A 15987-nucleotide genomic window follows, 5' to 3' on the forward strand; every position below is an offset into this window, starting at 1 on the left:
CAAATTTAAGTGAGGAACTTGTGTTGGAGAGGAAATGAATCACTGCCAGGTAGTTACCACACAGAATTCAGTTTTACTGTTTTACTGCAGTAGACAGACTAACTCTATGACTCTGTCTATTTAGGGTAGGCAAAGGTAGTTGCTCTATTTAAGATGCTATAAATAGACACACAGTGTTAATGTAGAATTGGACACATTCCCAAAATGATGCTGATAACTTACCTTGGGAACCAGAAGAAGGATATTGCACCTGTAGGTGGGACTTGTCATTAGGGATAAAATAAAATGACTTCATCCTTTGCATTTCAGATGATGAATGCTCCCTTCTCTCTCCTCTACTGTATATCTCCTTGGGTTCAGTGGATTCATGCGATGTAAACCTGCCAAAGGGACTTTTATTGGGAGAAGATGCATGTGTCCCGGGCTGGAGTCCTAAGCAGTCTCTCCCTCTCTGTCTTCCTTTGCTTTTGTCAAGCTACACATACTTTTGGCTGTGACTCACCACTGATAGAGCTGCCAGGGTACAGTCACAAGCCATTGGGATGAAACGTTTTGAGTAAAGCATTACCTCGCTCTCTTTAGGAGAAAACAAGCAGACAGAGAACTCTGGCGTTGACAAGCTCTCTGTAATTTCCACTTCTGGCACTGAGAGTTTAATACCCAGTAATCTCTGTCTCTGATCTCACTGTAATGCACCTCCAGAAGGGCTGGAGAGCATGGTGAGAATCTGAGAAACTAATTGTAAATCAAAGATGATGATATGTGACACTGCAAGATGAATCTCCGGAGCACTATAGGCCAAGGACAGAAAATCTTGTGCTAAACATTGCGCACTGAGAGCATCTTATCACACACACACACACACACACACACACACACACACACACACACACACACACACACACACACACACACACACACACTCACACACTCACACACTCACACACACACACACAGAAGAAATGTGCAAAACCAAAGCCATGTAAACTCACACTGTCGTCCCTGTCAGCAACTCAGTTCCGTCTGATTGAATGGCGCTCAGCGTCTACGTAAACAACCTTGACCACTGACCCCTCCATAACCAGCACTAGACTTTTCACCAAATCTTATCTTTTTGTTTTCCATCACCACATCCTGTAACAGCCGGTCAGGAGGGGGGCAGTCCTGGCGTACGCCATCCCCACAATTTGTACAGACACAATAAACCCAGAGAGGCAGGCTGTTTTTCATTAGGGCTTCAAAGTCCATATAAACCATGATTAATGAAGCCCTGAGATGCTGTATGTCTTTAATTATTATGACTTGACTGCTGCACCAGTGCCTCAGATGCATTAGCAATGTTGGCGATCTGTACACGTCTGCCTGGCTCAGTCTGACATGGCAGCTTCACCTCATTCTTGGAGAATTCCCCGAATGTGGAGGAGGGTGGGAGGGTGGGAGGGAAGTGATAGAAGCCCCCTTTCTGCAATGGCACAGAAGTTTCTTTAATCACTGTACATGCACACTTACAAATTAGTTTGGGCAGTGACAGATTGGAGAGCAGGCTGAGGATAATTACATGCAGTGGGCTGGTGTGTGTGATCAGAGCGTGGCATTGCGTTACCCAGAGGGTTCTGTAAATAAAGTCCTCATGCAATGAATGAGGATATTGTAAAGCGCATTATGCTGGGCACAATAGTCCTACCATTGTTACTATGTGGATTTCTTGTCGGCTCAAGTAGAAAATACTGCAGATGAGGTCAGTTGTTACCAAATCTGACATAAAGGTACCAATTACCTGCAGTAACTAGTCCTTTACTTTAGAGAATTAGCTTTAAGTAGGATACCTTGTTCTTCTCTGGGGTTTCAAAAATTTGAGCTAATTAAGAGCCCAACCCACAAAGGGGAGCTGATACTGTTGTGCAATCATGGCCCTGTATTAGTGTCTGTTTTGAAAATTCAATAAATACCTTTTGACAAAACATCACAAAGATTAGTAGATTGTACAAATAAGCCCTATTTCAAACTGGGATTTGTTACAGTTGGTAGATAATAACAAGAGTCTACAGCCACACTAGCAGCTCTTTGAGGCTGAGACACACTCGCACTTTACCTAAATGCTAACGCCAGCATGCTAACAAGCTTACAATTCCCAGGTATAATGTTTATAATGTTCACTATCTAGGTATTTTAGTACACTTAATACAAAGCAGAGCTGGGACTGATGGGAATGTCATTAGTTTTGCAGTTATCTAGTCATAAACCAAAGTATTGGCTACATTAAAATTGTAACCTGTTGATGTTAAGAATCACAAAAGTTATTACAATTCATCCTGAGATTTATGTTTGCACCAAATATCATGGCAATACCATCCAATAGCTGAGATATTCCACTCAAAACCACAGATGTCAACGTAATGATGACGCTGGAGGAAAAGTTCATCATCAAGATCAAGATCACCATCAATTTCACATAGAGTTGCTCAAAACTGATAAATACATTCCTTGCATACTCCACTGCTGGATTACAACATGTGTTGACTGGAACAGTCACTTCAGCAAAAATGCACCAAAGATAAACACGATTTTATGAAATGAACTTTTTTCAAGTTAACCAAGAACTTTCACACCTGTGAGCTGCCTGAAACAACCACAGTCTTATCCGGCTGTCCTCAGAGCAGCTCCACTGGGGCTGCCAGTGTTTATAGTCTGCTATTTGGGAATTTAATGATACTTGTTGAGGAAGGAAAGTGTGGCGGTTAATGGCCTCTTCCTTCCAGATTTTCCCAGCCAGTGCATGGATACAGCTCGGAACTTACCAGTCTATTTCTTTAAATGCATGACTGTTTGACACACAGTAAATTATTTTAGTGGCCACATTAATTTGCAACCAGTTCTATATGGTAAAACTGATATAAAAGAATGGCAAGCCACCAAGATGCCATCTGAACATGTTAACAGCTCTTCTCAAACTCAGATGAGAATCATCTGAAAACGGCTTCAAAGAATTGTGGGAGTAATGAAACATACTTCACTTTGCATCTTGACCAGGCAGAGGGACAGAGACACAAAGAACATAGAGGAAGCTCATTTGTATAATCCTCATTTAGTGCAGGCGGTTTATGTTTCACAGTCATGGACAATCAGTGAGCACTAACATAATAGCGCTACCCATCCTAGCCCTCACACACAGTCCTTCTCACACAGATAGAAAACAGAAGCCATGTTTGTGTTGGGCACGCTCCCGCGGCACACAGGATGATGGATTATAGCGTGTTCCTGTTTATTTATGCTGTGCTGGGTAGAGGAATATGGGGAGAGACCTCATGCATACAGCCTATGTATGGCAAATACAATCAGCCGTAAAATAAGATTGCATATTATGAATGAGCAATAGGTTCACACATAAACACACACACCCACACACTCACACATTGCACCAAGCTGCAATCAAACACACACACACACACACAGCGGTCTTTTTGCAGGGGAAGCTTGTCTTGATTAACCTGGCCGGGGGAGCCCGACATGTTTTTCCTTTTACGTCATGGCCTGTTCCCTGAGTGGCTCAGTGGAAGCCATCAATTCTAGTTTGTCTGCAGTTTGTCTGTTTGAATTTTTTGCTAATCTGTATTATTCATTGATGTCCTGTTGGTCTTGCACAGGAAGTGCTGAGTGAAGACGGTTGTGGTATTTTTTTACTCAGACATCATACATCATGCTTTCTTTTTCTTTTACGAAAAATTGCCCCCCTCCATCCTTCCTCTGCCAGGCAGGAGCCTTTGAGAATAAAAGTTCCTGGTATTTTGAAGTTGTAGTTTTATTTCCCCGTGGAAGGAGAGGATTATCAGCATGATGCATGAAAACGGTGAGGAGGTGTGCAAAGCATCTGTGACTGTGTGACTATGTTTTTCTCTCCCTGAGCTGCGTTCTCTACAGCTGATCACCCCCTTGACAATTTTCTGTTTCTTGCAGTATCAGAAGGCCCATAGATCTTGAGTGGAGGAAAAGATGCTATGCCTGATTATAACAAGAGGTCAGGTCTTTGATGCTGGTACGGTGAAATTTGTTATACGTTAAGCCAGTGCTAATGTGATTATGGACATTGATCCATTAAATCTACTGTAAAAACGCAGTCTGCTCTAGTTTTGAACTCGATACTGAGGAGAAATGTGAGAGGTACTGTGAAACATTAAAGACGCTTTGATGTAATATTTAACCCATCTGCAGTGAATGGGGGGGAAATGTCCATAAAACGCATTTTGGGCCAAACTAAGAGGGACAGGCCAGTGTGAGAAATGGGATGTGTGATTTTCTCTTGGCTCTCTTGCGGTGCCTTTGCAGTGTGGGCATGAAAAGGGGCAACTGCCTGTCACGATTACCCCAGGGGGACGTTTTATCAGGGCAATAAAATTGTGCTCTGTGTGGTTGGAATACACTGTGGAACTCCCCCACCTTCCAGGATCAGCCTGGGTCTCAGCCTGTCACCTCACGTCTCTTCTGCCATGGACAATAAGAGTAAAGATTTACCCTAAGTTCGACCTACAAATACAAAGAGCAGTAGAGAAGTGAAGCTGAGAAGAAAGTGTTTCAAGTTTTTAGGCTGATTAGCAAACTATATAACAGACGGACAGAGTATAATGCTGTCATTTTGTGCCTAGCTGTTTATTAAAAAAAAAAAAAAATCTCTGTTACGGGGGATAATGTAGTATCAACAACAACTATACACAGTACACAGCACAGTAATGTAAGAAAATCTTATTCTGGTCTTAACACAGTTTTAACAGTGCTTTGCTGCTGCTTGTCGTCCATACATGACAGCACAATGATTGTGCGCTATAAGGTCATCACCTTATATAGTGAGGATGGAGAGTGTAACGGAGGGCTTCAACTTCCATCTCTTCACCAGACCACGAGGAAATGACTTAATTTAATTGTGGGTTAGCAATAATTTCTAAGAGGGTATCCCACTTTTTTTTTTTTTTTAAAGTGTGTCTTTCTCATTTTGTAATCGTAATTTGTCCAGTACACTGGATCTGTTAACATAGAGCGTATGAGACCACCACAGATGTACTGTATGAGGTAGTCTTTGGCTTTATCTGATTAAGTGAGTCTGCCATGAACAGTTAATGCAGTGTAGCTGACTATAACGTTGTACTTGCAACAATACCAGATTGTCTGTGATGAAACATTTGATGATTTATTGAGAATTAACCTGGTTTCAGATGATTAACTAAATCATGATTAACTAAGTCATCAGCATTTTCTTTTACTCATTTACTTGGATAGAAACTGATTATCTTCCATCCTAGAAAAAACTAATCCAGACCTGGGCTCAGGTGAGTGATGACATCTGTCTATTTTCATTTGGATGTCAAAACACTGTCGGTATTGCGTCTCGCTGAGATGTCCACAGTGCATGGCCTTTCATGCTGACCCATAATGCAACAAAGGTGTGGTGACTGAGTAATCTCCTTAAACAGACTCCCTGGCAAAGCCACAGGTTCACTCCTGGGCCCCAGAGTCTCTGCCAGAGGAAACTACACCCCCCTCAGATCCCAACACAGATAAAGCACACTGATGACATCATCGTCTCCCCCATTTTTTTTTTACAAAACATCCCAGTGGTCCTCCCTTATTAGCATGTGCAGTGTAGCGGGCAGCGGGAATAATAATGTGTTCTCCCTCTCACACCAACTGAAATATTCGGGTTGAAACCACAAAGCCTCAGGCAGCAGCCAAGCCAAATAACAGTCAAGGGGAAGATGGTCGAAGCATCACAATTAGAGGCAGTTTATTTTGTATTCTGCCTATGCCAAAAGTCTTGCAGACTATAATTTGCGCCAAAGATGTTTGAGAGTTTATGTTGTTGGAGAAATCTGTGGAAAGTTTATGAAGGCTTGAGATAGAGGAGTGTGGTCAGAGGTGATGCTGGGTAAAAGTTGACCCGTAAAGTGGAAATGATACAAGTGCTGTTTTACAGAAAACATCTACTAGAGTTGAACAAAATTCCAGTGAGTTTGTGTGAAGTTCAAGGCACATACAGAGGCGCAAAGAAGCAAGAATGAATGAAGTGCCTTGTTCTTAAAGGGGCAATGGGGAACTCAAACAAACACTTCCCTGCGTCCCAGTATTAACAAATTATTCTGTGATAGGAGCTCTAACTTTGACTTATGATTATTATTGATCATTTTATGAACCGTGTGAAGAGAATGTATAGTTTATGCCACCCAAGGGTCCTGTCCAGGCTGGACTCAACTATATATACCCTGAGAGGGCTCCGAGTTCAGGCAGGCATATGTGGGACTTCCCCCCTCAAACACACACAGTTTCAGCATTAGTATAAAGCTCTGTTTGGGATGTGCCTGTGTACAGTATGTTGCTTGTATGGCCCTTTGCTACTTTCTTGACCCACAACGGGTGAAGTGGGGCAGTCGGTGCAGATTACAGATGCAGAATAAAGGTTTAATTTCTAAGATTATGGTCCACCAGACTGTTCCAGATGGACTCTTCTCTCTTTTGTTGTCTGAACAATGCTCGAAAATTAAATCAGAGACATCAAACCTCTATTATACTCATTTCCACCTTATCCCCTTATGGATAAATAAATATGTGCAGTAGGATGCCCTATCTTAAGCATTTTAGATTGGAAAATTATTCAGAGTGGCCACAATGCTAGACATGTGTACAAGAGGTGGACAAAATAATGGGAATGCCTTAAAGTAAATGTAGTTCAAAAGGAAAACAGGAGAGCAACTTTTTGCTCAGTGCTTCATAATGCTCTTCATGTCATCATCACCAAACCCATCATGATCAGTGTTCCCATTCACACTCAATCATATTCATTGTATAAAATGCCTTGAATATATCATTTGAAATCAGCGTCTTCCACATTTATAGATACAGACAATTCCGAGCACATTCCGAGGTGCAGTATGTGTCATTTTGTAGAGTGGGAGGCCGCTGTCAGCTGCGTGTCCCTGCCCGATGTCTGGCCAGTAGATGGCGGTATGTGTATATGGAAGCGCTCCTCATCCACTGCAGGGCCTCGGCCTTCCACGGCTCCTCGCCGCGGGCTGCCCCCGTCTGAGCAGGGGCCAGCGGTCAGAGAGACACCTGATCCGTCCTCATTACCCTCATCACCACTCTAATTAGCCGAGCGGCCAACGCTTCAGTTGCTCTCAAGCAAACCGTTCTTTGCCTAATTAAGTTTTTAATGAATAAGTTTTAGTGCTCTGCAGTGCTTTGAGACAATACACCTCGAGCTGTTACTGCGATGGACAGGCTATTCTGAAAATCTCAGTTTTGTTTCACGGTGATGATCAGAATGGCAATAATTGGTAATTGAATTAGATATTACAATACATAATAATATTATAAATGAAAACTAATATTGTCATTTGAAAAATTGGATCAAAAATAAATAGAGACAATAAGAAACTATTACTAAATTAAAAATGTGGAAGTGATATCATTTTTGCAGGAATGTTACGATCATTCCTTGTCCTAGTAAATATTAATATATATATTAAATCAGTGTCAGCATGATAAATACTGCTTCATAATTATAATTACACGATAACTGTAATCTCTTGCCCTCATAATAACGCCTTAAGATGAAATTGAAAAAAAAAAAAAAATCTTGTTAACATGCGATCTGACACAGACAATTCCAGAGTAAAACTGAAAGAGAGTAATTACACCAATTGCTATTTAACTTGCTATTGTACTTAAATTACACATAAATGTATTTATTTTATATCTGTTCCAACACTTAATATAGTGCACCCATGCTAACAACATGCTCATATAATATTTCTGGTAAATTGTAAATCACAGATCAAGGCAACATAATATGTAACATAAAGCCTATTATTATTTTTATTAGGCCTGTTATCATTATTATGATTATTTAAACATCACTTTGTCGGTATGTCGAAGTGGTTGAATAATTTACCACAATATTATCTATTGATTGACTGTACAGAAAAGAGGTGATCCGTGCGCAGCTCTCCGGTGTGCGGCATTATGGGCTACAGTAAATGTCTCACTCACAACAGCGAGTGATCAATAATCCCGGCGGTTTGGGACAGCGGGGGCAAGTCACATGACGGCAGATTCCATGAGAGAGGCAGCAGGACAGGGCCAACCTTGACACTAAAAGGACTATTGAGTTTCAAGACAGCGAGAAGTTCGGGTTTCATACCTAAAATGAAGTGCCCACACTTAATGAAACCGGAAAATCACAGTTGGTAGCTGGATATCTAATCAAAGCTGGCCTATGTAGGTTTTCAAATTGTTATTTATTTTTTCAAGAGCAGTAGAGGGTGTGCAAGTGTGCAACTCTGCAATGGGGCATGTCTTACACAGGCTTTTATTTGCCTACATAATTAAGCACTTTTTAATGGCTCAGAATGGTTAGTGTCTAAATATCATATTTAAATTCAAACTCTCCACGCAGATTAAAACTGATCCAAAGCAGTTAAGGGCTGAAAATGACTTTTCACTTTTGATTCAGGTCTGACACCAACACTGCCTTGCCTTCAATAATGTTCCCACCTGTCCTGGAAAGTGATAAAGCTCTTCATCTCGCTCGCATGCTTTGCCAGGAAGTGACGGCCTAGTGCTCCTACTTAATGATTTCCACAGGATAGGCTGCGCATGACAGACGCCAGAGAATCAGCCCTCATCACACACACACACACACACACACACACACACACCAACCAATACTATCTATCAGAGGGATACTACACTTGGTCCAGCGCGTCTCAGTCTTGCCCATGTTTGTATAAGCTTGATTTTCACAACTGGAAAGTAATAGCCATCTGCCCAAGCAGGCTGGAGGGGTATCATATGTGAGCAGGTAACCGATGGCTATTAAAATCACACACACTTGGTCCTGGGCTCCTCTCACTCTCTTCCTCTCTCTCTCACACACACTCACATACACACACATATTACAAGTTGCTGCAAGAGACTAAAGGAGAAGGGGAGAGAGAGGAAGAGAGACAGATGAAATATAGTTCAGGCGCCGGTCTGTGAGTAACTCTAACACTGGCAGGACATACCAGGCACAGCAACATGGCATTGATGATGATGATGATTTATAAGTGTAATATTTGATAAACCTACTGCAGAAGAAGTTTCTTTCCGCTGCTTAGAGGCAGACATGAGGGCAAAAGTGTAGACCATATATTTAGGAAAAGAGAAATGTTTCTTTTAATAGAAATATATCACATTGCTGAAGCCGTTTCTTTTAGAGACTGTGGTATTACAGACAGATGCTCATGTTGATGGGCAGAGCCAGCCAGACTGGCCGACATAAATCCAAGACATGCTTGTGACCAGAATGACAGGTGAGTGGAGTCAGTCAGGTCCAGGTTAGCTGCACTCCCAGGCCTCTCTCTCCAGGTAGTGTGGGAAGGCGACCCCCCCCCCCCCCCGGCTCCCTTCGGCCCCTGCTCAAAGGGCGTGTGCGACCCCGTGATGACATATGACCTCTTCAATGGCCCTCCCGAGCCGCATCTGTCATTTCCCACAATCCTGCCCCCATTTACATTTCAGGGTAAGCTGGAAATTACAGGAAAGAAGCTTCCTCTTGCCACCAGACTACAGCACAATCTGAGTCAAGCCGGTTTCAACACAGTGGGGTTTTGATAGAACCAGATACAAGACTTTGTTAATGTTTTACTGAATATAAAATAAACAAAAATACTGAATTGAATTACATTTTTTGAAGATTTTGAAAGGTTTTTACAGGGTTATTATTTTGAGATAGTGTCTTTTTCAGCATGTTGTGTATTTGTGCCATAGTTTACTGTTTTTGTTAAAAAAAAAAAAAAAGGGAGCCCTCCCAAATGCATTAGTAATTGAAAAAAAAAATTGCTGCACATTTTAACATCTCATTTATTCAGAGGACGTAGGGAGTGTTCATTTATTCCCCTGGCTATCTGTAATGGTCTAATTACCCTCTAAAAGCTTCTCCATTGGCGTCTGTGTAATGAGGCCCCTGTAGACTACAGGTTGACATAAGACTGCCTTCAGCTCACCCCGCTGCACCTTAACCCCCCCCCCTCCAGCCCTCCTGATCTGACCCCACCTCCGCCATCCAGCCTCAAGGGCCTGTATCGGACAGACCAGCAGCGGTCCATCTGCACAGGACAGGCCGAGCACAGACGGAAGCCATTGAGGTGGAACATACAGGAGAGGTCCTGACAAGATAAAGATATCAGGAGCAGACAAGGGCAAAGGAACATATTGATGGAGAGGGCCTCTCTCAGGGCATGCTGACACCAGATACCTGCTATTTAAAACAGTGGTTTCGCTTGCTCATGGATTTTGTCCATGCTGCAGTGCCATAACCTAACTGGGAGGGCCACGAACTCTCTCTTTCTCTATCTCCCTTTCTCTCTTCCCCCTCCTGCCTTCTCATATCTTCGTATTCTCCGCCTTAACCCTTTTTTACACAGTGTCAAGCAGACAAACACAGTCACCCCTATAACTGCTAATGCTGCCGACATAAGGCTCCATCTTTGGCCCCCAATGAAATCGGAATATGTGTTATGGAGTTCCAAACTGGATCATATTAAAACGATCCTCCACTCTCTCCCCCAGACTTGATTCAGAGTTAACCATTAGTGTTGCTCTAGTCTTTCAGTGTGACAGGGGCCCCGGCTCAGGCTTGTCTGGCCGAGGGCCAATGCCCCTCTGAGGACGGATGCTGGGATCCAGTCTATCCATTGGCCATGCATTGTGTGCGCGGAGCCAAGTGACAGTGAGTCTTGGGCAACAGCTGAAAGATGCTGGCAGTATGAGTCTGTGTGGGGGGAGGGTTCAGTCTGGTTTGAGCTCTGCCTAAATCTTACAAAAGTGGAAACAGCGTAATAGAAAAATGTATTTGCTGTCTATGGCAGGAGTTGGGTTTTTAGTTGCAATAGTCGGGTCACATTTTGGATCTTTGATTTTGGTTCCTCATTAGCAAACTCCTAGATTCATTAAGCTTCAAGTTTAACAGATTGAACAGATCTTTTGTGAAGTCTTTTGTCTTCTTAGCAAACAGCAATGTAGAGAAATTAAAATAATTACTCTGCCTGGTAAAATTTGATGCATGCACATGTGTTTAATAGTCTGGAATCAGCCACAAATGTTCATGTTTTTGACTTTTATTCACCAAGGTACCATTAAACTGAGTAATACATATAGCCAACACATTTCTTATGTTGCAGATGATTAATACTGCTCATTTATGATAAATTATTCACATAAAACTGCTCCATTTTCAGTCGTTACTTTCTGAAGTCAGCTTCTGTGATCAAGTTCAATTAAGACCGTGAACTTTGTGAAAACTATTCTTTAATTTCTAACTCTTGTTTTTTTTGTTTTTTTTTTAAAGCAAAACCTATGTAGATTCCATGGGGAATTCAAAAGGATTTGGGTTTAACAAGTGGATTTCATTCTGGAAAGAACATTATTTTAATAATACTTCAGTGACTTTTTGTATCACACACACACACACACACACACACACCAACCAGACACCCCTCCCTCTCCGCCAGCCATTAACCCTCTCCATCCTTCTACAGTACACTGGCCTTTCCTTTCCTTTGCCCCCCCAGTGACTGGCCCCTCCCTTGTCCCAAAGCCCATTATAGCCCCTCAGTCCCTTTCCCCCATCACCAGCCCTAGTCTCTAGTCTCCGCTCCTGCCCCCTCCTGTCACATACCCCTGCCCCTGCCTTGTCACACCCCTCTACTGATGGATGGTTGGGGTCACTGGTTCAGCTGTGGAGTTCAAGCCTGCGGGCTCCACGGACTCCCCTCCCCTCCCCACCCCAGTCCTTCTGCCTGCCTCCCCCTTCCACCTTTTACTACTCCTGCTTTCCCCTCCCTCTCGGATGAAAACAATGTCAGAAACCCAAAGCTGGGCGCTCAGCTGAGAAAACTCATAACTCTCCCCTCAGCGCCCACCTTCCCCAACACCCACTGTTAACACTTTCATTCCTCACTGGGCACTCAAACGGACCCGGCTTACTGGGGCCACATAAATCAATGGGAGGGTCAGGCTGGGGCTGGAGTCAAGCCTCACCTCATGTTGAATGGGTAGATGCAGGTCACTCACTGTCACTGCATGGTGAGTTATCTCTTTATAATGACGCCCTTCAGCTGCCTATGAATGTGTGTGAGCGTGTGTGTGTGTCTGTGAAAATGCAAATATCTTCTCATTTTTTTATAAGAACTCCCCAACTTTAATTTGGCCATTGAGTCAAATCAGCAGAATTGATTTAGCAACTTTTGGCTGAGAGTTGCATTAGCTCACCGTGCTCTTTGTGGTGCTGTTTACTGTCTGATTGCTTGCTCTCACATCTGTGGAGCTGAGGCCATGTAGCGACCCTGTCCTAACGACTCCACAACAGGGGTATCTGGAGAGGCTCTGATCCTAGACCTAAATCTATACTGACACACACTCTGCTCTTATGCTAATCACAATGTTTAGGAACACTGAACCGACAAGGGGGTCGGGACAGGGCCGGACAGAGTTGGGTGGGAGGCCCGACGAATTCCAGTAGTTTTGAAACGTGGCAATTATCAGTATTAGCCTGCTCTCCCGACCCAAACCACCAAAGTGAGCGGAAATGGCAGCAATCAGGCCCGATTTCCCTTGGAGATGCTGGATGGGCTGGACACACACATCTTAGAGACATGGGCCCTCAGTCAGGGAGGGAGAGCAGCACCAGGGCCCTGCAAGCCCCTGACAGATGGAAGCTGAGCGGGGCAAGTCCTGGGGCTGACAGCAATGTTGCCAAAATTGCTCTTGGATTGACTAACAATTAAGATATCAAAAGAGATCACGGCAGCTCACTGACAGCTGCTTCAATTGTTTGCACCTGCTCCTCTGGTGTTCTGCACATGTCTGGCATGGATTAGGCCGACTCGTGCTGGCCACATTTCACCTTTCCACAAGTGATTTACTCCAGAATCATCCTCCTGACTCACTAGCTTGTTGAACGCACCCTGTAGCTGCTCTCCCATTAGGAGGAAGGAGGGAAGGGGGGAGGGTGGACAGGGTAATGGCACCATTATCATTCTCATTGTCATTAGTAGCATTGTTATATATCTCTCATCTCTTCTTTTACTACTGTTACTAACTGCTGCAGTGTTGTATATGCCTGCATGTGTGTTCCTTTTTAGCCTGAACTACACGATCCAAACACAAGCTTCATGTGCAACTTCTGTTTGACAGTCGTTTTTTGTGTACACATACAGTCCACCTTATATTCAACATACATGTGGGGGTGGTTTTCGAAATCACATGGGTGTTTTCGTCTTTGCATGAGTGGCTTTTCAGCACACTTGCAGAAGATCTTGATAAGATTGTGAAAACCGAACTCTGGGTTTGAAGCCATGTTGTGATAAAGAAAGTCTTTGTGTGGTGCTCTCCTGCCTCATGCTACACTACCCCTCTATCCCTCTGTCAGGAATGGATGGATGGACGGCCGAACAGACTGATGGGTAGATGGAGAGAGGTAAATCAATGTAGAACCCGTCCAACTCACCAGACCTGTTCTTTTTGTCCCCTCGCAGGTGAACAGAGCTGGGTACACATGTGGCACATATTTGGCTGGAGTTAGCTCAGGTGCTGTTGTGATTGGTCAAGGAGAGATATATGTTAGACTGTCTCTTTCCTCGGTGAGCACCCCTGCCTTTTGTCCTGTGTTTGTAGAGAGAAGCAGCTGAAGGATGAACAGTGAGGAACACCTGGGAGGAACAGCACTGTCCAGAGAATACACACTCACATACATACGTGGATGTACACACAGCTGTGTGTTTTTATTTGTGTGTGTGTGGATATCTGATAATAATACATGCAGTTCAAACATGGCAACTCTCTCCATCAGCTTTAGGCTCCATTAAAACTGCACTCCCCTCTGCACAATAACACTAGTATTCTCCTATCTGTGTGCTGTCATTGTCCAAGCCCATAAGGCATGGTTGCCCTTTTTTTTTTTTTTGCCTGACGGAAGGGTTCCTCTTTTTGTGCCTGCAAATGTGTGTACCAATGTGTTCCTACAGTATTGCTTATGCCCCTGTAGGCAAGCCCATTACAAAAGTATGTCCAAAAAAAACAAGAACAGGTAGGAAGGATGTAGAGGTAGCAGCTGGTGTACCCCTCCCACCACCACCTTACACAACACACACACACACACACACACACACACACCACGCCTCCCCTTGTCTGGCAGGGGGAGACAAGGCCAGTTGTACCCAATGCCAACCCCTCTGGAGCCAGGCCAGTCCCGCTGGACCCTCTGGATCGTATTCTGGTCTGGGCCGTTGTGGCTGGTTGGTCCCACTGTGTAACTCTAGCTCAGTCTCTGACACAGTACAGGTATGTCCCCTGTGGCCCAGATTACCAGGGGACTGTGTAAACAGCTCTGCTAATCTGAGGAAGTATCCTGTTGGCATATTTCTGAAGCCTGCCTCAGCGACAGGTTTGGTATTTCATTTAGAAAGCCAATGATAGCATCGTAAGACTGCAGGATTCAACAATTACATATATATATTTTTTGATTTTCACTGTTTCACTTCAGAAATGAAAAACCTCACATGAACACATTAGAAAATGTGTGCTTTGCTGGATAAATGTCCATGTGTCAAGTGTTAAAAAATCCCCAATTCCACTCCACATGTGAAACATCTCTTTGTATATGAATTTAACTCTGCAATTCAAATTTGTCATAATCACAGACAAAAAATAAAATAAAATAAACAAAAAACTTTTCATCAAACTAAAATGTTCATGTTTACTTTGATTTCAGTTTTCCACATATCACGGTGAGTGCCTACATGTCATATATCGAAATGAATATCTACAGTGTTTGTATTACATCTGTTGTCTCTGGCTTAGAATACAGACAACCCTTCAAATGACCTTGACAAAATATCTGTATCGCCTGCTTTACCTTTGTCATGGAGAATTTGGATCCCTGCATCTTTAAGTCACTTTAATCTGCTAACAGCTTGGACTTGGGCCACTCGGTCATTTCTTTGGCCCTCTTTCCATTGTCCTATATGTCATCTCCAGGCAGACACTGTTTAGATATTAATGGCTGCATGATGAGATGGCCTCCTTACAAGGCTGCCCTTACTGGATAATTGATCATGCAGTGAATGACATGATGTGGTTCAGGTTTAGGTCTAGCCACTCCACCAAGGAGACGTGATCAACTTTTTTCTTTACGGCACACCTTTTCTTTGAGGTATCAACTTCACAGTGTCAGGTGGACAAATTAATATCCATAAAACATTATGTTGAGATTTGATAAAAAAAAAAAAAAAAAAATCTCATTCACACCCAATGTACAAAACAGAGGAGGAGAGCAGTCGAGCCAAAAATGGAGAAAAAAAACAGAAGTTACTGGAAAATCCTGAGAGACATAAATCACACGTTTAAATAATAATTCTTACCGTGTAATACAAACAAGTTTAAAGAATCTCGGTGTGGTTTCTTTGATGACTTTTCTGTTACAGTAACTAATCCAAGGCCCAAATGAGAGAAGTAATGAGCATTCTTTTCTGACATGAGTGTGTTTATAAGAGTGCAACTCTAGCATGTAAAGAGAGATGCATGGAAGCACTTCCCCTCCTTGGAATAAAGTAATTAAGGATCTCGCTCCCATTTTTTTTCTCCCGCTCTCAGCCAAGAAATGTAGCTTTCTGTATGTTAGTCGATCATCGCTGCAACTTGACATCCTGACCCGGACATTTAATTTATTGATCTTCATTTTTTTCGGATGTAAGGACCCTTTGCTCTTTTAAATTAATCCAGGTTAATTTGGCCAGGCCCCCTATCCCACCCAGCATGAATGGGCCCTCTGTTGGGCAGAACTGGCCCTGGCCACCCAGTTTTATGGGAATCTGCAATGAATTAGAAAATCTGTCAATGCGAGAGGAGCTGCACTGCACGGATATGCCGTGTCACTCCACCTGTAAAAGAACTGCTCTTTGT

The 15987-nt window shown here is 43.1% G+C and overlaps 1 long non-coding RNA gene across 1 annotated transcript in view; it reads right to left on the bottom strand.

The window, feature by feature from the left end:
• Positions 1-605: 605 nt before the first annotated feature.
• Positions 606-15987, bottom strand: part of LOC139625379 (uncharacterized) — a 40793-nt gene continuing 25411 nt past the window's right edge. Inside the window, exon 3 of the long non-coding RNA XR_011691877.1 lies at positions 606-1462. This is a non-coding gene — a long non-coding RNA (uncharacterized lncRNA). The remainder of the gene's footprint in view (positions 1463-15987) is intronic.

The sequence above is a fragment of the Trachinotus anak genome, unplaced genomic scaffold (assembly GCF_046630095.1).
Source record: "Trachinotus anak isolate AG129_WGS33_773 ecotype Australia unplaced genomic scaffold, CSIRO_AGI_Tana_v1 ptg000009l, whole genome shotgun sequence".
NCBI lineage: Eukaryota > Metazoa > Chordata > Actinopteri > Carangiformes > Carangidae > Trachinotus > Trachinotus anak.